Consider the following 23,220-nt stretch of genomic DNA (forward strand, 5'->3'; position numbering starts at 1 on the left):
TCGGGATCATTTACTCCAATTCAGATAAGTAAACAGACTCCACTTTGTCATTGGCAAAACTAAACTTAGAAGCCAGGGTTCCATGTTCCCAATCCAATGCTTTTCTTTAAGGGAGGGAGTATAGAGGGAGGAAGAGGGAGAAAAAGGATGGAAGAATGAAGGAATGAGCAAACAGAAAGAAGAATGTGTGGGGAGACGTAGGAAGGATTAAACCTGTTCGAGTTTGGATTTTTGATGCTTCCAAACCATGTCTGATTTTTCAAGTTTTTATTTTCCTGTGTTCTCAAGAGGTGATACCCTTGAAAGTAAGGATATTTCCATACAAAACAATCATATTCTATTTCATAGACTAGCAAAAAATAATTCAAGAGTTAGGAGACCCTAGCAACTTAAAAGTAAATGCTATATTTTAGAAAGGACATTATTACTGGTATTTATATTATGAAGGCGTTGGTTGGAAAATACACTAGAAGCTGTATTTACCAACAGCCAAATCTTGGAAGAGAGAGAGAGTGTGTGTAGACATAGGAAGACATACTTATTGTATAAAATCCTGGTAATACTGAATTTACTTGGCGTATGCATTTTGGGGAAGAGGATATTGAAACATTTTTCTGGGATGGGAAAGTTTCTGTACTTCTGTGCAGGGCTGCTCTAATATCAAGCACCATGTTTAAGCATCACAAATATACACTAAGCAAGGGACAGATGCACAAGGAATTTAAGCAGAGTTTTTCTAAATGGCAAATAATTAGAGGGGAACAGATGCCTATGGGCAGCAAAGGATGAAATGAGGTACCAGGAATTTTAAAAGGGAGATGGAAATACATATGTAGAATGCAGTCTCTCTCAAGGATGTTTAAGCCTAGAGGGTGTTCTCTCCCAAAGTTCCCTGTTTTTGTGGGTTTAGACATTAAATTTTGTTCTCTCTTTACCTATATTCCCCAAAGAAATAGATCATGCTAATTACTCCAAAGTGGAACAGATTTTCTTTCGAACCTCAGTTTTGGATGACTTGGCGGTTTGCATCTCTTTCTTCTCTCTCCCCGGGGTCTTGTCCTTTCACAGGACTGCCAGGATATGACATTTCATAACAGTGTCTCTCCCCATTTATTTATTATTTATATCCCATCTACTTCCAAAAGGGTTTTTAGGTGGCCTACCTATCAAAGATGCCTACAAATGTAGATTTTTTTTTCTTGATGTGCATTTAAGGACGGACATGGCCCTCCTTTGGAACAACCCTGCTGTAAAATGGGTTGTCCACTTCAGAACTATTCTGCATAGTTTTGATTTTAAAAAGGAAACAAATCTCCAAGAAAAAAGTAGAGAAGAGCGTGAGACATTTCCCATTTTCCTGTGGATTGGTAGTTTAAACAGCAGGGGCGCTGAGCAGAGGGATTCAGCCACCCAGCAAAGCGGAGCTATACACCTGATCATTATCCTTCAGGTTTAAGATTTACCTGTTGTGCTCATTGTAACAAAAGAAATGAAATCTCTGTAATTATATTGGAAGGGGGAGGAGATCATGTTTTAGTTCCTTTGATCTTGAGCTAGAATAGGCTCTGCTTTTGGAAATTTAATTTGAAAGAATCCAACGTACACATCTGCTTTTTGTACTGCAATTTCTATTGAGCTTGAAAATAGAAATTTATTAATGCAAATGTGTAGAGTCTGTTCCTTGAGGAAAAAAACATACACTTCCAAAATGCAAAGTGATCCTTTCTACATAGCTATGGAAGATTTTAATAAATATGTTCTATGCTTTTTTTTCTGGAGTTCAGAGATGAGCTTCCTTGTTAACAAGGACTAAGCATAAAAATTACAGGGCACATTGGGAAGCAGAAAGATTCATGATCACTTCAATATTTAAAAGTTTCCAAAAGACAAATTAGATGGTAAAGAGATGAGAAGCGTACTGAATCCTCAAAAGAAAAAAACAACACAAAAACAAGTGCGTCATCAAACCATTTGGAGAAGATGTTTGAATTGATGGTAGGGCCCATGCTAAGAGACAAAGCTTTCATTTCAACGAATCCAATCTGCCTAGTGTTCTGTAAAATTGCCTTTGCCTGTAAATGGAATGGCATGTAGATTTTAGGTAGGACACTTTCTCACCCAACTTAGCCTGTACTCTTTATTTTATTTTTGAATCATTACATGAAACTGCATATAAATGACACTTGACTTAATCCTCAGAGTGGCTGGATTGCATGGTTTATTTTGATTAACTTTTTTCTTGTTCTCAGTGTAAATTTTCCCGTAAAGCCTAAAATGTCATGAGCATTTTGGGACATAAATCCTTTAAGCTATTTTGCAGTCATATAGTTGTTCTTTGTTGGGTTTGAGTGCTTTCCTAAACTCCTTCTCATCCCCAAATGGGCAAAATAAATTATAAATTGTTCAGAGCATTCAATCACTGGATGAGCAGTCATCTCCTAAAGCTGGGGAGAATATCCATTTTCAATTCTTTGAGTAAATAGAGCTGATTCCTTTATAATATTTGTGCTCTATCAACAGATCTCAAAAACTTTGTTATAAATTACCTAGGCTTAAGAAGTTCATGATTAGAGAATATACTGAAGCAATAAAACCATTCTTCTCCCGTCTCCATGTGGTGAGATTTCTTTCAAAGATAGTAGGTAGGCTTTTGTGGTGTATATTGTCATTCCATTCTGCCTTCTTTGGTTACCTTCTTCCCCACTGAATTTTTTTATTTTTAACACTGTGATCAGGCATTTTAAGTTTAAAACAGGGAGCCTATCCTTAACTTTTGTGTCTGAGTTGGTATTTCGGCTGTGCTGCCAAAATCACCTTGTGACTCTTGCAAACGTACAATTTCATTTGGGTTCAGTAATTCTTGTAGGAGTCTGTGATGCAGGCGGCCCAAGGCCACAGAAATTATTTAAGGCACAAAATGTTGCGAAACAGTCGGCTCCTCAGAGGCTTTTGAGTAACTAGGGCTTCCTTTGAACCAGTTTTGTTTTGGGGGGGGGGGCGCGTGGAAAGTGCTGGTAACCACTTGCAGTTAATTAATGTGTACCATTTCCCTCTAATTGTGACTTTGTCCAGTTACACACATCTCTCTTCCTCGCAGGGCAAGAAACTCCCCAACGAAATTTCTGTCTCTAATGGCAGACAGTTGGGGTGCTGCAACCAAGCAGTCACCCTTAAGAATTAATGAGCTTAATGATGGTTAGAGAAGTGATGGCGGTGGTGGTTTGGGAGGGAGGGGCCTGGGAGGGCAGGAGGAAGAAGCCGGACTGCTCCCAAGTGACAATGATGGGAGCCCCTGTGCTTATCTCCCCTCCCCACTCCCCCCCCCCCAGTCGCCACCCCTCCCATCCTCCCTTCTTCCCAGGAGCCAAGCGGATAGAAAGACAGGGCGATTATGAAGACGTCAGTTGGAGCCGAGGCAGGCGAGAGGGGCGCCGCGCTCCAGATGAGGTCCGGGGGGAGCCGAGGAGGGTCACTCATGGACGACCGTGTGTGTGTGTCTGACAGACTGTGAAATGGTGCGTTGTTGCACGGCTGCGCCGCACCTGGGCCCTTCATCTGTGATTGATTGGTTTGGTCATGTGTAATGGTCCCATCTGCTCTGTGTTGTTTTTCTTTTTTTACTTATAAACACCGTTCCCAGCGGCTGAGAGAGGACGAGCTATGTTTTGTCATCTTCACTTACACTTTAGCTCAAAAAAGTGGTCAAGTAGGTAAGCTCTAAAATCTCTGCAAGGAATGTAGTAGGAAAGTGCGGGTCTTCCCCTTTGCTTGTGCGTGTGTGTGCGTGTGTGTGTGTGTGCGCTGTGGGTGTGCGCGCCCTCCTGCGCACGCGTGTGTGCCTGGAGTTTTCATGCTGCCTGTTAATATCTGAATAGTTCATGAACCACGGAAGACCAAGAAATCGCAGAAATGATTTGCACAAATCTGTGTATTGTGACTGCAGCGAGGAGTTTTTTTTGTAACGGAGCCAATACTTAATTAAAACCGCTGACATCATGGTGTTATAATTAAGCGTGGCATTAATTAAGCTGGAATAACGATTTTTTTTTTTATTAAGAACTGCTTTTATTGTATAAGACCATTATCGGCTAAAAACAAAGTAATTTTAAAGCAAAAATTAATTCCCTCTAAATGACCCCTTTTCAACTTCCCCAAAGTCCGGCCGCAGGACTGTCGTCATCAGGGGTGTGTGTGTGTGTGTGTGTGTGTTGGGATGGGGCGAGAGTGGAAGTGAAATTTGTTTTTTTTCACCCAAAAATGCTGATCGGCTCCTGGCATTCTGATGGCTAATTATGCATCGGAGAGCTTCGACAGCTGCATTCATCATCATAAAATGTAATAATTAATGACATTCCAACAAAGAAAAATATGCAAATGAGGACTCATTAGCATTTTCATATTCAGCTTTGATAATGCTTTTGCTGACAAGGTTGTAATTAATGAAAATTCATGTCGCAGTCAGGAGATTGGATCGGTTTCATTCCGCTCACAATTCCCAAATGCTTGCATTATGGAAAATCGGCAGCTCTGCCAACTTTTCAGGGAAGAAAAAAACACACACACACACTAAAAGCACCAGATGCAAATTAATGGTAGGGAGTCTTTAACTCTTTAAACCAGCCCCCTAAATTTCCATCATAGGAAACATGTGATGAGTTTTAGCCTAAGAACTAGATTCTTTTTTTTTTTTTTAATAACAGCAATGAACATACTTTTATTTGTGACCCAAGTATGAGAATTTCTGGCAAACTTTTTTTTTAATATTTAAAAAAACCCTCTACCTTTTCCCCTCTTCCCTTTTCCCTTTCAAGACTATTTAAATTTACATAGTAAAACATGTTAGGACAGCCAAGCCTCAGCATGTTGTGTTCTGTCCTCTAGCTGGCAAATTTACGCCACGACAGTTTATTCATCCACATGCTTTTTGGCGACTCTTCATCACGTATTTGTGCTTAGATCTTCTGGTGCCTCCCTCCGTGTGCTACCCATAAGGTCGAAAGAAAAGCAAGTATTCTATTTCTCTATTCAGGGTGGGTTTTGTTTTTGTTTTTTGGTTTTTTTTGTCTTTTTTGGATGATGGGGTTTTTTTTGGTTTTTTTTTTTTTTTTTTTTTAGTGCTTTTTCTTTTAGTCTATTCCCTTTGTGGTTTAGTGTAAGAGTTTGGGAATGTGCCCATAATTCTCTCACTCAACACTTCTGGTTTAGTATTGTGCTTCAGATGTAATTTTAAGAGACACTGTACAATCAAAATGGATACCCAGGAACCCCAGAGCAGGGCTCTCGACAAGCATTTAGTACAGAGAGCTATTAATTTATAAATCCTCTTTGTGTTGCTTTCAAAATGTGTGACTGTAGGTTGGCAAATAACCATTGGGTGCCAACTTGGTACCATGTTTTGTTATACTAGCCTAAAGTTCAACTGAAAGTCCTATCTGCCCCTCAACATTAGAAGGAAAAACCTAAACAGAGTTCTGACCTGATCTCATATTTGGTCATTAGATTACAAAAATGATTATCACTAAGTCAGATTTTTTTTGCTGAAGTAAATATTTTTTTAAAAGGGTTTGTATGAGGATTAAGAAAAAGAGAGAAGGAAAGCATATTTCTTTATCAATTGTCAAATTTATAAGCATTTTCACTCTCAAATGATATAAAACAACTTCAGGCAGTTCCTAAGATGCAGTTTCCTGTTTAAGTTAAATTGTAATTCCCAAAGTTGCTAGCCCAGCATAAATAAAGAATATAAATATGCCTTGTTAGGGGAAGATAGAAACTTTGATATGCTAGGTCTTATTTTTTTAAGTATCTCAGTAAAATAGAAAGTCTCATCAGTTATTTAATGAGGACTTGAAAGTAAATCTTTTCCCCTATTACACGATTAAGAATGGCTATGTTTTTATTCCTCATTAAATCTCAGAGTTCCAAGAAACAGAATTTTATTTTGGTCTCTTGCTTTATTCCAACTTTCGTTTTTTCAGTTTGTACATGAATGTGTGTGTGTGTGTATGTGTGTCCATGGTGTGTCAAGGTCTGGAGATTATGGTGGCTCTCCCCTCTTTCCCTTAAAATCTATTGTGTTAAAAGAGCAGGCAGAAGAAGGTTTTACTTTTTTTTTTCTTATAGTTTACTTCTATTTTATGCGGGCAAACTGCCCATCCAGATGGTAGAATTTCACCTGTAAGCAATCTGAAACGATCGGTTAATTCTGACATTTTATGGAGCCCATTTCTTTTCACACAGTGCAACTAAGTGCAGAGTTAACTATTCAAGATAATGTTTCTTTTTTCCCCCCTTTTAAAGCGCTTCCTGCTGTGATTGGTTCTTTTTTCCTCAAAATCTGTATTTTGGGCTCAATTAAAAATCTGTGGCTTTAGGCACTTTGCTGCTCTTGTCAAAACCACATCTGATGAAATCTTTGACCACTTCTAATATGTGTAAATGAGGAAATGATGGCAGAAGTGAGGGAACAAGTGTCGATTAGCAGGTTCGTGGCTGAGAAGCAGATCATTGTAATTTTAAAAGCTCAACGTTCCACTAGCTTTGGTAAACTCACTGTTAACTTTTCTCCTCCCACCAAATTCACAAAGTACACCAACTCACACCTTCCTAAGGAACGCCTAGCGTGGTGTTAGCTACCAGAATCCTGAAATTTGGTTTTGTTTTCTGTGTGGCTAGCCTCTGGTGGCTTATGTGACTGAATAAACTGGAGACGTGGTTTGAAATGATTTGTTGACCTTTTATTGAAGAATCCCATCATTTCCCAAAACAGTTTTTGGGGATGTTTTTGAAGCAGAGTGTAAAAGGGAAAGGGAGTCTTGGAGTTTGTTTTTACTCACAATAATTGTATTGATACTGTATTTACAAGTTATTTTGGAATGCTACCCTCTCGTTTTTATTTCTAGAAATCCTTCATTTGCATGAATTATTTCTTGAGTTATTTTTATAGTAAAGATGGCTCTAGGGACCTCTTCTCCCTCTGGCTTATTCCTTTGGGAGAACATTTTTAAAAGTACTCTTATTATACCTGTTAAGATTTGAGACCCTGGCTGCGCTATTATTTGTTGCTTTTTTTTTTTTTTTCTGTTTCCTGTTTTGCACATGTTAATTCCTGTGGGTATTTTCTTTTTTAAGTGATGAGATTTTCACTGTCCAGCAGCAAACCACATTTACTGGAGTTATTGAACTCTGAAATAAGAAACCTGTGGGTGATCAGTTTTACCCTCCCCAGAAACTCTTGCTTCAGTCAATGGGAGTTACAGCCCCATGACTGAGGATTTTAAAGTAGTTTCACTAAAATATCCCAAGGTCTCCTTTCAGGTATTGCAACAAAATCAACATTAGTTTGGGGCCAGTGAAGCCAGGGTTCCTGGCAGTGTTCTTATCCAGTTGTTTCTCATATTTCCCTTGCAAACTTTCCCATTGGTTGGGGTCTGTGGAGAGATTTCAGTGGCTGGCTGGGGGAAATGTTTGGAAGAACATTTGCGTATCAAAGCAGCCTAAATATTTGCAAAAATGTTTGCTTGAGAAAAAAAGAAGAATCCACTTAGGATTAGGAAGTAACTTGCTAAAACATTTTAAAAGCATTTGTCATTTACCCAAGTATATTATTCATGAAGGAAGGTCTAGCCTGAATTTCAGGGGTCATCCCAGAATTTGTATTTTTAAACAGCAGATGAGATAATAAATGTTTTGGTGTTATGATTAAGGTCTGTACCTATATGTGGCATAAAAATGCAAACAAACAAACAAACAAACCAAAAAACAAGAAGAAAAAGAGACACAAATACATTTAAAAATTAATTGGTTTTTATTTAGTGAACCCATAATACAAAAGGTGCAGAGAAGGGCCTCATGAAATGATAGAATTGAATGGTTATTGAACAGCTAGCTCTAACCTCATTTTTTCCCCTATTATGTATTTTTCCCCCATAAAACACAACTGTATAGCTATGATATGACGTTCGGTTCTGTTGGAGTTCACAGACTTTCTCTCAATAGTGATGATTTGAATGGCAGATCTTTCTCCTTTTTTTTTTTTTCTTGGTGAAGAGTATCCTGTGGGCATTTTTGTGTTCAAATTATTAGTTTTAACTGCATTTCACTTTTGGTTTGGAAACAGTACATATAAAACTCAGTGCAGGCCAATTTTTCCAATTTGTTAACAATGTAGGAGTTGAGCGTTGACAATTACTGTACTTAAAAGCCCCTCAGATCAGGTGTTATTTTACCATCTGGACATTTTAATTAGTAATAAAAATGTGGGTCTGGATACACAGAAATAGGATCTACAGTACACAATGGCCCAATGCACTCTGTTGGTGCTGAGGCATACATGGCTACATCTTGCAAGTGTGTGTATGTGTGTGAGTGTGTTCATACGTAATTGTGTGTTGAGTAGGTGATCATTCCTCCTAGAAAACCCAGGCATAGGATCCTGATGCCTTTTTCAAATGGGGCATTATTGTAATACCAGAATATTTGGCTACTTTTCCTCAATATGAAATAAAAATATATAATATATACTTGCATTCCCAAGTAACACTTGCTTAAATCTTTTTAATACTCGTACTTCATGAAGTATATGGTATGGCATGGTGATAAAATGCTGACATCAGAAGTAGGCTTGGTCAGATTTGGCTCCGTTGCATAGCTGGGTGCCCTAAGGCAAATACATTAACCTCTCTGAATCTCCTTTTTTCTTACATATTGAATGAAAGTATTAATGATAATAGTTATGATACCTACCTAGCAGGATTATGATGAAGCTTATGTAAAGCACTTGATAAAAACAAAGAGCTATAACAATTGATTTTAGTGCAAATGACGAATTCATAATCCACATGCCATCTTCATAACTCAGCGAACTGTCTCATGTTCAAAAACAAGAGAGCTGCAAATATGAGATTATATTAGATTATTAACAAATACTAACTTCGGGACCACCAGAAAATGTGTTACTAATTTTACACGTGAAGAAAAATGACCCATTTTTATAAAGTATCTGGATATGCTCTTTGAAATAATGTTATTCTTAATTAAGGCAGAAGTGGGTACATTGGAGGGAAATAGTGACCCTCTGGAGAAATGGAGAGTGAAAATAGTTTAGGGAAATTAGTCTTAGCGTCTTCTCTTTCGGAAAGATGCATACGTGTTTCAATCGTCATGAATTTCATGTTTGCAAACCAGTGTGAGTACTTGAACGATAATTGTTATTGTTTAGAAGAACCTACCCATTCTAATTTGTATATATGTATGCCTATATACATATATAAATATCAAATTATATAAAAATTTCCTTAAGAATGTGTTATCCCCAGGAACTGAGGGTGTAAGCTTACTATTAGACACTAGACCAGCTGCATTTGGACACTTCTCTAGAAAGCGTGTTCAGTTTTTAGTGTATGTCCAGTTTTCTTCTTGAGAATTCTTCAGGAGAAATAAGAACATTTGTTTTCTTTACTTTAAAAGAGTGACATAATGAATGGTGGTATACGCGGTGTAATGATACTATTTTGGTCATCTCATGTTCCTCTCCTTTAATGTAATACATGCACACCTTGCTCATAGTCCAGATATTATTTACATGACGTTGTTTCTAACAACCAGTATTTATTACCATGGACCACCTGGTTTTAAGGAATGTCTTAGAGAGCTTATAAGACTTGTCTCTGAGGCATGGTATTAGCAATGCAGAGTTCCTTTCTGGTGGCCTGCTAAGAGCTAAATTCAACTGAGGAAGTCTTCGGTGAATTTGTTAATCTGATAACTATTAAGTAAACCATGGAAGAAACAGGGACATACCAGTTATGTCTATATGGCTTTTAAGATTTTTTTAGACTTAAGAATGGAAACCGAATTACATTAATGTCCTATCAGTTTCACTCAAATGTCCCAATCTAATGACCAGTTTCATTTGCATATTCTAGTCTGGTGAACAGATAGAGCCTACTTATTATTTGTCTTGAAATTTTTTTAAATGAGGCTACAGGTCGTCCTCTTTGAAACTCCATTTGATAAAAAGAGCCATGTGTACCTTAGCCTTTAGATTTCAGTACCCACAGTCACAAGACGGAAAAGATATTGTGGAACTTCTTTAGAAATTGTCTCATAAAAGGGATTCAGTTAAAAATTGGGGGGGCAGCATTTAAAATTTAATAAAAAAAAAAAAGTAATTCAAAGTAAAGTCTGTAGCCAAACTCCTTAATTGTGATGCATTTGCCGAGTTCCCCTCTCCCATCGTCGGGCCTGCTCTCGTGCCATATGGCCTACCATGGAACATTTAACTTGTCAGATATAATGGATTGTCCTGGAAGCAGATTTTTGCTTTGAGCACTCGGCTCCTTTCTTGCATCTCACTCTCAGCTCCAGGCTGCAGGATGGATTGTGGTGGAAATGCAAAGAAGAGACACACAGTTGAATCCCCTTAAGAGAGTGACCTATATGTCACAAAATTTTACCCACGTAAAGAGGCATTATCCCTGTCACTGGCCTTAGCAGGCTGCATGTCAAAATCGTTTAAATTTGCCTGGACTTAACAGATTGTGCAAACATTTCAGAATCGAGTGCTTAGGAATAATAAAACATCGTCATTTTAACTTATGCAGAAATGGTGTAGGCACATCAGCCGAAAGATGAGTATTATTTATCATGACCTACATGTAACCTAAACCACCTGGTTTGTAGATGCTGTAAATTAAGTTCAACTCTCAAATCTACCGAGAATGCTTAAGAAAAAAAAAATCACCTTATGGAGATGTTACATGGCTTCATTGTTTGTTTGGTGAGGAGATGTGAGGTTGAAATGATCATTTAGGTGGATGGACAAGTGGCTGTTAATTATCCTACCAAGCTTTCCATCTTGAAACTTAAATGCACACCTTCCATTTATTTCAATCTATTCGAAATTAGACATTGAACATTCTATGGATTATTTCACTTTTATATGTAAATGTAAAAAATATAGTATTTGATGTCGATTTTAATGTGGTGCTTTCATGAGGTAATTCATTTTTATTTTCAAGTCGTGATATTGTTTCTGAAATCACAAGCTTAGAAAACTCTAGGAGGAGTTTGTGGCTTTTGCATTTATAGGAAAACTTCCTTAAAAGAATAAACAGTGCCCTTTCTATACGTACATGTTCATACATAGCTGTCAGGTATTCCTCTAGTAAAATCTGCTGTAACCCCAAATACTATACATTTTTAAAAAGATTTTATTTATTCATTTGAGAGAGAGAGAAAGCACAAGCAGGGGGAGCAGCGGAGGGAGGGGGAGAAGCAGGCTCCCCGCTGAGCAGGGAGCCCAATGTGGGACTCGATCCCAGGACTCTGGGATCATGACCTGAGCCAAAGGCAGATGCTTAACCGACTGAGCCACCCAGGTGCCCCTGTAACCCCAAATACTATAATACAGAGACCCAAATAATCAATCAAGCACAAACAAGTGGAAAAATAAGTAACTTATGTATCTCATTTAACCATAAAATGATACATATTTTTGATTGCTCCAGGGTTACAAAAATTCATTAGTATATTTGTATATGACACATGGAAATATACTAAAAGAGACTCTATTTACAAAAGTTAATTTAATATACTCACCAAAACAAGTGTTTGTGTGTTAGAAATTTAATATATATGTTATTCCACAAATTCATGTATTATAGATAATTCTTAATATAGAACTATAAAAAACTGCAGTGACCTTGAAAACTGATATAACAACACTTCCATACAAAGAATTGTATCTTTTTAATGGACAACTTCCCATGAAGCAGCTAAGAAATCTGCTAAAGTCCGCATTTAATAATAAAGTGTACTTGTGTATATTTCCCACTGATCCTAAAGTGAGCACACTTGTTTCATTAATGCCACTGACGGGATGATTCTTTCTCCCCCCTTCTCCCCCACTCCCTGTATTCAAATTTTGGTCAGGCTTAGTGCTAAGTGAGTTTGGGTGGTGCCTGGCCACAGCCAGCTCTTGTCGGGGCATGTGCGCCCTCTGCTGGCTGCTCAGATTGGAATCGACTGGTGTGAGGGGTTCTTCATTTCTTTCACTTTCCAGGGTTGGGTTTTTTTGGTGTGTTTTGTTTTTGCATTTTTATAAAAATAATCATATATTTGTAGTGATTATAAAGTTGTAGGTTAATACTGAGAATGACAGCTAATTTGTTTCCGTTGAAAATAAATTTTGGGGGTTTGTTTGATTGATTTTGCTAAATAGACTCCTGATAGTTCAAATAACATGTAGAGTATATACCAGTCTTGAATTTTTAAGTGGTTGATTTCATCTTACCATTGATTGTATTTTCATTGCTTTCATAGTTTCTCCTGGTCTGATTACACTTAAGAAGAATTCTTGTTGGGACTAAGTTGGGAATGGACTTCAAAAAGAAAAATCATTGAAATTTTGCCGTATGACTCTTTGTAGGTAATGGATGTGGCAGATAATCCCTAGGAGAAAACTCTCTCATAGCATCAAGAGTTGTCACTTGTCTTGTGGAGGAAAATGACTATCTATTAACATCGCAATGTTTTATAAAGGCATTTTTGGCTTCCTTGCAGACCAAATGAAGCTATCCTCCCGGGCAGACATTGAGAATGGTAGTTTAAGTGGAACCTCTTTTTGTTTGGTTTTGCTTCTTTTGGTTATGGTTTGTAGAGTGTGAGATGTTAAAGGAGCAAATCACCGATGGTCCCTTTTGTCTTGTATTGTAAATTTCTCTGATTTGTAAGCAAATGACTTCAAAATATCCCAGCCAGCTCCCTAAAATATGGACTGATCAAAGAGTTTAGAGTTAAGGAAGGGGGAAAATGTCATCTAAGTTTTTTCCAGTTTCCTGTCTTTCCAATTTTAGGAAGTTGGAAAGTTACCTTAAACTTTGTTTTGAATAAATGATACAAGTATCTCTGATTTATTTAATATGTCAAGTAACTATGAACTGCTTTCTAACAAATATCAAGTTGCCCCTGAGTTATAATGGCATCTTGCATGGAATCTCAAATACACATCTCTGCTGTTTCCATCTATTACCATGATGAGGTTCTATTAGGCATTCTCCTCCTCTGTGCTTTTCAGTACACCCATTCACCTCTTACTGATGTACATTGTTGGGTTTGCTCCCTTGCATTTCAACCGTCTAAATCCTTACCTCTTGAGAACAGTGTCCACTGTTGATGTACCAGCAGCCAACACGGGGTACACAGAGGCACCAACAAATATTTATTTCCATAGTTCATGTTTTTTGGACCTCTTTTACAACTATTCAGATGATCATTTTTGCAAGTTTCCGAACTGAAAATTGCTGTCTGTAAACATCTATTCCTTGTAATGTACTTTATTTTCTTGCCTATTTTGCTCATATGAGGTCAGTATTCTGACTACTCCCCTTGTCCTTCCTCCCTTCTTCACCTTGACCATCCTTTCCACGGCCTCTCCTCTTCCTTCCTGTGCCCCCCGCCTTCTCTTGTTGTAGTCATGCCCATGTATTCAGTCATTGGGAGGCTTTCCTTAAGCATCATAGTGTGGGACTCAGTGGCTCGTGTAATTTTATCTGTGAACCATCATCTTCCTTTAGCTGTGACTCGTGTCACAGGGGAGTTGGACTCTGAGGAGTTTGGTCCTGTTTGCCTTCCACTTTGGTTGTGGTGGGCCTGATCTCTTAAAGTTGATCAGGTTCAAGAATTAGCAGTCTTCTCATTCTTTGTCTGCTCTATGGATGCTTTGAAATGTATTTTGAATTTTGGGCTATTCCCGTCCCCCCCCACCCCCAGCTTCTCAGTGATGGATGTTTAGGGAATAGAGACCAATTATAATTCAGTGCTAAGGCTGAAGAAATGGTCATCTAATATATCTGTTGTTTTACATATATAAATGAATGACACTTGCATTATCTTCTGTCTGGGGTTTAAAATGGGGGCGTCTGGCTGGCTCAGTAGGAAGAGCGTGCAACTTTTGATCTTAGGGTCGAGAGTTTGAGCCCCATGTTGGGTATAGGGATTACTTAAATGAAAAGCACTTAAAAATTTTTTAAATGTTACTTATGTATATTTGTATATATATAAGTATAATGCTTGTATATATTATACACATGTCTAAACTATATTTAAATCTTCATGAGATTCCCATCCGTCTTACTTTTGTTCAGTCTTGAGTATCATATCAAATATACTTGTGGTTTCTTTGAGAGATGATACTTGTTATATTTTTGTTAGTTGTAAACTTAGCTTGAAAACTGAGGCCATTGCCTACATGCCATGATGCTAAAATATGTAATTTTCCTTTATGGATCCTATAACAAACATAATACTAAAACGTTTCCTCTGCTGTCCCACTGTGGCTTACTCAGAGTCTGGTCAGTATTATTTTTTACATATAATACCAGTAAGACTCTGTTAGAACATCAGCTCAATGGGCAGCAAATAATTTATTGTTAAAAGTGATTTTTATGGTGAAACATAGCTCTAGATTTTCTTAAATTTTGCTGATAAATTAAAAATTAGCCAGGCAGCAGAGTCTTTATTCATATGATCTTTCTACTGCCTCTGACCAGAAATGTCATGGATCTCCTCCAGGGGAATCAAAGGACCACATTTTCTCCCTTTGTATGGACTGTCTTCAGTAGAGCATGGAAGGGTAAATACATGGGCCGAAGGGCCCTTTTAAAAACTATGTTCACTAGAGGTTGACCGTGGAGTACATAGGCGATTTCTGTCTTGGGATAGAATGGGGAAAGGGATAGTTGCAGAGCAGTGGCCAGTGGGTCTGATAGAAGAGGAGCGACCTTTTACCTCTGGAACTCTCATGTCTGGGAATTCTGTCATTTATTAGGGGAATGAAAATACTTGGTAATGGGAGACTAATTTCTTTGAAACAATCAGTCTTCATTAGTGGAGACGAACAAATTTAAAGGCCAAGTATGCTGACAGAAAAAGGTTTCTGAAATAGAACTCAGAAGGGGCCTTGGAGATCAACAATTATTTGTTTTTAAAAATCCATTTAAATGGGTTGGATTGGGTAGTAATCTATTTTTTTGTTGTTGTTGCTATCCACCAGGCCACCAGGTTTATTGGAGTTCCATCTGATGTAACCTTAGAGGCTATGCCTGTCACTTAAATTGGTTACTGTTATCCCTGGCTTGTTGAACTAACCAGTAGAATTTTACTAAACAACAACAACAACAACAACATTAGAATGCCAGATCCTACTCCACTGAATGCAAATACCCTGGGGTAAAGAAGGCAGGAATCTGTTGTAAGAAGCATCTCCCTAACCGGTGTCATGACCATCAAGGTTTCTTAGCCACAGAACAGAATTTGAGGGATTGCTTTTCTCCACACCCATCCTGTGTCTTCCTTTCCTCCTACAAATCTAGCGAAAATATTTCTCTCCGCTTGCTTTGATGCCTTTAGTGTATATTGCAAGATTGACCTTTCTTTGTTTTTATATAAAAACTATTATGTTTCTTCAAATAAAAAATAAGCTTTCAAATGCTTATGTTGTTTCTTCAGAGGGCACACAAGTCCTTAATTGCTGTGGTTTGATTATAGCCAGTCATCACGCACAAACTGTGGTAACAATGTGAAACAGGGTCGGCAGAACTATTAAGATCTTATTCATATAAAGCCAGTGGTAAGTTACTCATTAGAAGTAAGTCGAGTGATTTCGGGGTTGCCCTTAGTCCTTCAGGTCTCCAGGGGACCCTTGTACAAATTGCTGATTCAGAAAATCATTATTCTGGTGACTGAAGTGGCACTTCAGTGGCCGTAAAGAGTTATTTGACACACCTCCCCAAACAGCTAAGTTATCCCCGTGATTATGTTGATTAATTGCACACTCTGTGGAATTAGCGTTATTTTCAATGAAAGATTTTCCTGCATTTGGAAAATAAAGCATAAAATTCGTGTGCTTTAATTTGATAATGCGGGCACTTCTCCTGAGCATGACACCGAGTGAGGGGAATATTTTGGCTGTTGTCTAGGGCATGTGGCATAATCTAAGGTGTACTTTTTTGTTTTGCATTCAGAAAGTACTTTTTGGTGTACCAGAGGATGGTCACTCAAAATGCCTATCATTTCTAACCTTTTTATCCATTCCTTTATGCCTTTCAAACGGAGTTAAAATGATGTGAGGGGAGAGGGGTTGTGGTGCACATTGGGAAGAAGACAGGTGGAATAATCTTTGTTACCGGACTAGATACGGACATTACATTTTGAACACTCCAAAAAGAGTCTAAAGGGGCTTTGGTACTGGAATTGGAAGTTTATATTCTAGCTTCATCTCTTGATAACCTGTATAACTTCTTCTACTCCTGTAAGTCAGTTGTTCTTTCTTCATTTTAGTGACCTCATTTATAAAAATAGAGCTTAAAATGCCCACTTAAGGAGTTCTTAGGGTGTGTTGTCTTAAATATGTAAGTTAAATTCCTTTGCATACCATACAGTGCTTCACAAATGTGAATGCCTTAAGGAAAATTCAGTATCGATCCTGCACCATAGGCAGTCCCCCAAAGGGAAGAGTTCTGGTGGTGGTGCCTCAGGATAGTCGGCATATCTGGAATTTTAGTCCACCCACTGTTCTGAAGGCAACACAGTGTCTAGACGAGATGAGGTGAATCAGTGACGAAATGCAGCCAAAACTCATAATTTTCCAGGATCAGAGCTATAGATCATCACTGAGTATTCTATTTTTATGGCTTAAGCACATCAGTGAAAGAGAAGACTGATGCTAGTCTTTTCTGGGGAGATGGCTAGCTCCCTATTTCCCATTATCCTTTGCTACAAACTATGCGCCTACTCACATTTCCCCCCGCTTTTCTTTCTGGTCTCAATTTAGGAAGAAGGGGAGGAAGAGAATTTTCTAGGCTGTGGAATGACTAGTTTATCTGCTGGAATTGAGTTGTAATTCTTTTAGCATAAAATTTATTAAATTTGGATTTTTGAATGCCTATGGATTGAAGACCGAGTTGTCCTGGTACAGCAAGATTCTGTAGGAGAGAACCAATGCTCTTTGAATTGTAGAAATCAGAAGAATAAGGTCAACTTCTGATTTCTTGCAAAGGTAGGCTCTCACCACCAAACAAGGATCTGGGGCAAAGTTGACCAGCTAGTCAGAATAGCAAAGGTGTATCTACAAAGAAAATCATCAATAATGAACAATAACTTTAGATCAATTTAGTTAAAATAAAACATGATTACATTATTTGAAACAAGCTTACATTATTTGTTTCGCAGGAAATTACAAACATATATTAACCTAATACATTCTTAGTGGTAGGGTTTTTTGTTTTTTGTTTTTTGTTTTTAAATAATAGTAGCTCCCGAAGTTCCTCATGACTTATATTAAGAGACAAAAAGATATGGGGTAGGTATGTGTATTCACATAAGTTTAGGAAAGATAGTATTAAGCTAAATTAAATGTCTTCACTGCAGGACTTGTCAGGGGCTTTAATATGTTAAGATATAATGTACATTTCTTCTGAGGGAGGGATATAGATAGAGTGTAACATTTCCTAGGCCCTTTAAATTAGCCTTCCTTTTGTTTTGGGGAGCCTGTTGTGGGGTTATTATTTCAGAGAAGACCCTTGTGAGCGATGCTGCTTTGTCCCGTATTATAATGATATTTTTTCTTCCACTCTTCTCTGTGCATCTTAATACGAAGTCATGCTCTTCACACAGGGAATGTGTAGAGATGCAGCCCACTGCCATGTTCTTGTTGCTTAGTTGCTTCAAGTTAACGTGGAGATGGCTGCAGCTTACTGTACGACGTCATGGGTTTTGGTGTGCATCATTTGCATAGCTCTAAAGTACCAAGAGACCTTTTAGGGATAAAACACCATGTAAATGTAAATTATCACCACCTATAAGACACTTTCATTAATTTCATATCAAATTCATGAGTGTTTTGAGCTCTGGGATTTGAGTCTTCAGTATTGGGCTTCTTGCTTATTTATAGATTTTTTTTTTTCCAGCATTTAAATACCAGCAGCACAGAGTAGTGCTAAGATCACAGCCTTTGGAATCAAAGTGCCAGGGTTTGAATCCTGGTTAGGTCACACGCTGCCTGTGTAGTCTTGGGCAATTTTCTGTATCTCAGTTTCCTCATCTACAAAATGGGTGTTTACCTGCCTCCCAGGGTGGTTGTGCAGATTGAATCAATCAGTCTACACAAGCCCTTTGCATAATGGGCAACAATACATGGCCAGGACTCAGCTATTCTTATTTGGGCAAAGGAGGGAAAAGTGAGCATGGGAAAGACGAAAGGACTATAAATAATAACCTCATGTGTATTTTCAGAACCACCAAATATTTCAGTCATTATTTAATAAAATAGTCTTTTCAGTATGCAGAATCATCATCACTATCATCATCATAATTACAATACTCATTAATAGGGTAACCAGGGATGGGTTGGGGTTAGGGACAGGGACAGAGATTTATTCTGATCCGAACATGGTTATGAGTTCCTAGTCTGATGCCAGGGAACAAAAGGCTCATTCTTCAGTCCCCAGAATGAGGATTAACAGGGAAGCAGCCTTGCCTGGTTTGTCCTGAAGCATCAGATAAGTTTACATTAAGACTTTTCATGGGATGATATGTTCCCTTGGTACAGGTGCCTCTTTTTCAGGGGTGGGTGAGATACCTACCATTTATATATAATTTTAAAAGTGACCTTTTAAGAATGAAAGGCTAGAAACCCAAACAGGACCTTGTTATCACCCTGCTGGTCAACCACCAGCACGGTCTTCTATGTCACAGCTTATCTGCAGAAATCATAGTATCAGTAAGTTGTTCTTGTTTGTTTCCATGTGCATTAGAACTGTTCAGGTGTAGTCATCGACCAGAGCCGATACTTCTTGGATGTATCCCTGTGAATGAATGGGTTTATGAGATCATTTTTCTCTTCAAGTAATATTTTCATTCTCATCCGCTTCCCTGGGCATTCTCTTACAATAGGATAACATGGATATACTGAAAGAAAAAATTAGAAGTCAAATAGTAAATGATACAAGAATATAAAAGTACTAAATTTGGAATTATATAGACATTTCTTAACACTGCCCCCAAACAAAAAACATTCCCCCCCACTTCTCCTTCCCGGGGTAGCAAGATAAAGGATTACTGACTAGATCAACAAAAATCTAAAAAAAAAATTGGAAGCAGCTTATATTTTCTGCTTAGATTAGTTTTTCAAAGGCAACAGAAGAGGGAAGGGAATCCTTTATTGATTATCAGTTGTGGCCATTTTTAATAGTCAAATTTAAACATAGGTTTTTAGCAGCTGATGGGCTCGATTTGGTCAAAACACGTGTTGACTTTCTGGGTTGTTTGCTTACTGTAGATGCTGACTTGTTCTGGAGAAGGGGCTGCGTGTTGATCTCCTTTGTCTCCAGAAGGATTGATTGACGGAAGTTGTGTCTGCTCATTTACAGCGTTTTTCTTGCTTAATTTAAAAAATTGTGACATAGTATTACATGTTCCTTGTATACATCATTTTTGCAGAAGAAAGTTGTTTAGCCAATATGTCGACTTAGTTTATATGAAATCGTCTCTATAGCTTTCATTCAGCCTTCAATGTGCTCCATTAGGTCATATCATTCACTTCATGCAAGGCAAATCATCACCAGCAGCAAAATTTAACATTTGGTCCTTTTAGGTATAAAAATGAATCAAATGCCTGACAAGATTGGTTTCTGGTATGTATTTCAGAGTCCCCCCCACACACCCCTTTATGGGCATACAACAAATGTTACTAATGGGTACTTTTAGTTTCTAAAATACGGACAACAGTACTCCATGCAGTAAAAGACTTGAGCGATTAATGCTACCCTTATGCCTCTTTTGAGTAGTTTTAGCCATGGGGCTTGGCCCTGCCACTGTTGTCTTTGTGCCAAAAAATATCCGCAGCGGCTGTCGCATTCTAGTACTGGAGGGTCGTCTCGAAAATTCCGCAGTGAACACGCCGGGTTTGCTCATCACTGCTATCTCTTTTAAATATTGGGAAAATGGGGTTTTTCGCTCTTTCAAAGCTCCGTTGCGGTTGTGGGGATGGGGGGAGGTGGGTGTTGAAGAATGGAAAAAGGAGGAAAGAAGCTGTCCGCGCCAGCCAGTTGGTCTAAGTGACAAAAATCCACGCCTGACATAGAGTAAACGCAGATATTGAGGGGCTTTTGTGTTCAGGAGCACAGATAGTCACTTAAGAAGCCTCCCCAAACATGTTATCAGTGCTCTTGAACATTTTATTATCTGAAACAAATGTTGCAGGGAATTTTAAGCAGAAAATCGACATCAAAACCATAGCTAATTTTTAATGGACAGTTTACACAAAAGATACACGTGTGTGTGTGTGTGTGTGTGTGTGTTTTAGAAACTGAGATGTCATTGTAAAATGGCTGTGGTTTGCCATTAGCAAACGATGGGAATGGGTCTCATATGTTTGAGAAGGTGTTTGGGTTTATCCACAGTCCCTGATTATTTTGCTCCCAAACAGGGGTTTGGGCTCTGAGGGCAGATTTATAGTTGAATTTGGAAACAAAAAGATGTAATAAAGTTAAAGACTTACACTATCAGAATGAAATGTGTTCACTCAGGATCTCCGGAGCGATCTATTTGATGGTAAAAGTGGATGCTACAGATGAAATCTTTACAAGGAGCATAATCCTAAAAAAAAAAAAAAAAAAAAAAAAAAACCCTAAAAAAAAGTGCACCTCCCAGCCTCCTGCTGGCTGCGTTGCCTCTTCGGTACCTCGCAGACTTCGACAGAGTCCTGGACGGGTGCCCATTGATGTCATGGAAACACTCAAATTACTGAGAATGATTCATGTCTATGCTGGTCTCTTATCCTCCCCCACACAAACAGGAGTAGATTTTTAACCCTGACAACTTGTAATTTGCAGTGGGTTTATTTTTGTATCTGGATAAATATTTTTTAACAAGCAAAATTAAGATTAAGCAGTCTGTATCTGATATGATAGTAAAGAATGCCGGGTCTATGTAGCCAAGGGTACTTTGGGGACTCTGTGTGGCGTGAATTCATATTCTCTTCTTTCCCTTCCTTCCTACCCCTTTGCTCTTTTCATTCCACTCCTTCTCTCTTGATTTCTCTCCTTTCTCTCCCATTTATTTTCATTCATATTCTCTCTCTCTTTTTCTCTCTCCCTTATTATTTGCACTGACCTTCTAGCTTTAAAATAATGGGAGGAATAGCCCCAACTTATATATATGAATTGAGACAAATCCTGGTAGGAAAATGCATCTTTCCAGGTCTATGTGCTGGTGTCGGGTTGGGAAATAATGCCAGGTGGTGAGATTCTATAGGGGACAGCTTCAGTAATTCCTTCTAGAGAAAAAAACAGATAACCTTCTTCCTTCTTACTGTATTTTGCAATCCAATTTTTGGGAATTACCCAAATAGGACACTAGATGTTCAATTTCCTAGGAAGTCATAGTAAATTCTGCTTTATCCATCTATCTTTCTATCTGTCTGTCTGCCTGCCTCCCTACCTCTCCACTGCTTTTCTGGCAGTTAAAAAAGTGAACATGATGTCAAAGGGAACTATGTGGTAGTTGTATTAAAGCTTTTTAGATGCAAGAACTTGAGGAAGGACGTACATCATTTGATAGCTCATAAAGGTCAAGTTTCTCTCCTAGTAATATTTAGAAAGGGAAGTTAAAGGGTATAAGGAGCCTACATTGGACTTACACAGAAGAGTAAATATGTGTATATGACCATTTATGCTTCTGAAACGGGTAAATGCGTCTTTGCTTTAATGTAAAATCCTCATACAATGAAAGTTATTCTCTTAGATCTTTCAAGACTGACAGTCTATGAGATGGTATCCTGTTTCATTGGAATTGAAACTGATATGGGCATTGATTTTCTACTTTGCACTGAACACTATACCAGAAATGGGGGAGCAGGGGGGAGTGTTTTCTTAAACCCAAGATTCACTGAAGCCAGTAGAAAAGTTAATACCGAGGGAGAGAGGGTTAATTTTAAGATTCAGGTTTGGCTTTCTTTGAAAATCACCTTCCATTTTATGTATACAGTGACTTCAATACCAGGTACACTTTTGACAAGATAGAAGATTTATTAAAGATCCGTTCTTTGTGTGGTGTCAGGAAGGTAGACTCTAATAGCATTGTCATTGAACCAAAAGATAAAAAATGACTGCCGTTACTTTTAACATTTATTTTAAGTGGAGTGGAGGGAGGAAAACTTGGGGGTCATAAACTTTAGAAGGATTTCAATTCCCTCTCTCAGAATACTAGTTTTGAATCTTCCCATTGGAAAGAAGAAGAGTAGAGTCCTGGGTAAAGTGCTACGTCCCTCTCAGCTCTAGTCTTGAAGAGAGAAGTATCCCCTCCATCTTGGGTGGGGTGGGGTGGGGTTTGTCTTCTGGGTACTTGGTCATGCCACTAGTCCTTTTTGATGTCCTAGGATCAATTTTCTATAACAACTCTTCACATGTCACTAAATTCTACTGCTTAGATCTCTTGTAATGTGGCTTCATTGTCTCCCTTACAGATTATTATGGCTAAACATACTTCTAAAAAAAAAACCAAAAACAAATGAGCAGCTTTGATTTTATCCTTAGATGTGGCCAAATAGCACCTGAGGCTCTATATATCTCTGTAGAGCCATCTACAGATAAAAACTGAGTTGTTAGCATTGGCACGAGACATGGACAGTCCATTATTCCTTGTTCCACTGGGTCCATTGGTAGAGTCTGAACTTGGGTTCAGAGGGGACGATTTTGCAAAAGCCCCCTCTCCCCAATGTAAATTCTATCATCGTCTTGATCATGATGGGGTGTACCCCTGGGAAAGGGAGTTTAAAAAAAGAGAGAGAGTGTGTCTCAGAATTTTGAGTAGTTTCTTTGCTATTTTCACCATCTGGAGAGCCTTGATTGATTAGCTTTGGCCTCACCATTAAGTGTCAATATAATCAATGGGAATTACTAGACTAGGGTCATTACATGGATAATTTGCCTGCTGTGTAAATAAAAATGAAATTGTTTAAATTTTGCGAGAGAAAGAAAGTGAAAATAAGGGCTGACAATTTGTTTGTTAGAGAAAGTGGAGGCCATTGGAATGACAGTTTTTGGAAGTGTGGAGCAGTTTGGCTAAGAATAGGAATGAAGGATATTTTTTTTCCAGTTTATCATAGCCAGAGTGAGGAAGTGCTATTCCCTCTCTTGCTTGCATACATTGACAGTAGTG

General features: G+C 38.2%; 1 protein-coding gene across 17 annotated transcripts in view; it reads left to right on the forward strand.

Moving 5' to 3' along the window:
* The window catches only part of TCF4 (transcription factor 4), a 353,355-nt gene that overhangs the window by 152,061 nt on the left and 178,074 nt on the right, over positions 1–23,220 (forward strand). Inside the window, exon 1 of one of the 17 annotated variants that reach the window (XM_034995788.1) lies at positions 4,703–4,992. The exons of 15 other annotated variants lie outside the window; for them this stretch is intronic. The gene's annotated coding sequence lies outside the window, so the exon portion shown is untranslated. One more of the 17 variants, XM_034995795.1, reaches the window with a different exon arrangement.

The sequence above is a fragment of the Mirounga leonina genome, unplaced genomic scaffold (genome assembly GCF_011800145.1).
Source record: "Mirounga leonina isolate KUSES-001 unplaced genomic scaffold, KU_Mleo_1.0 Mir_93, whole genome shotgun sequence".
Lineage (NCBI taxonomy): Eukaryota > Metazoa > Chordata > Mammalia > Carnivora > Phocidae > Mirounga > Mirounga leonina.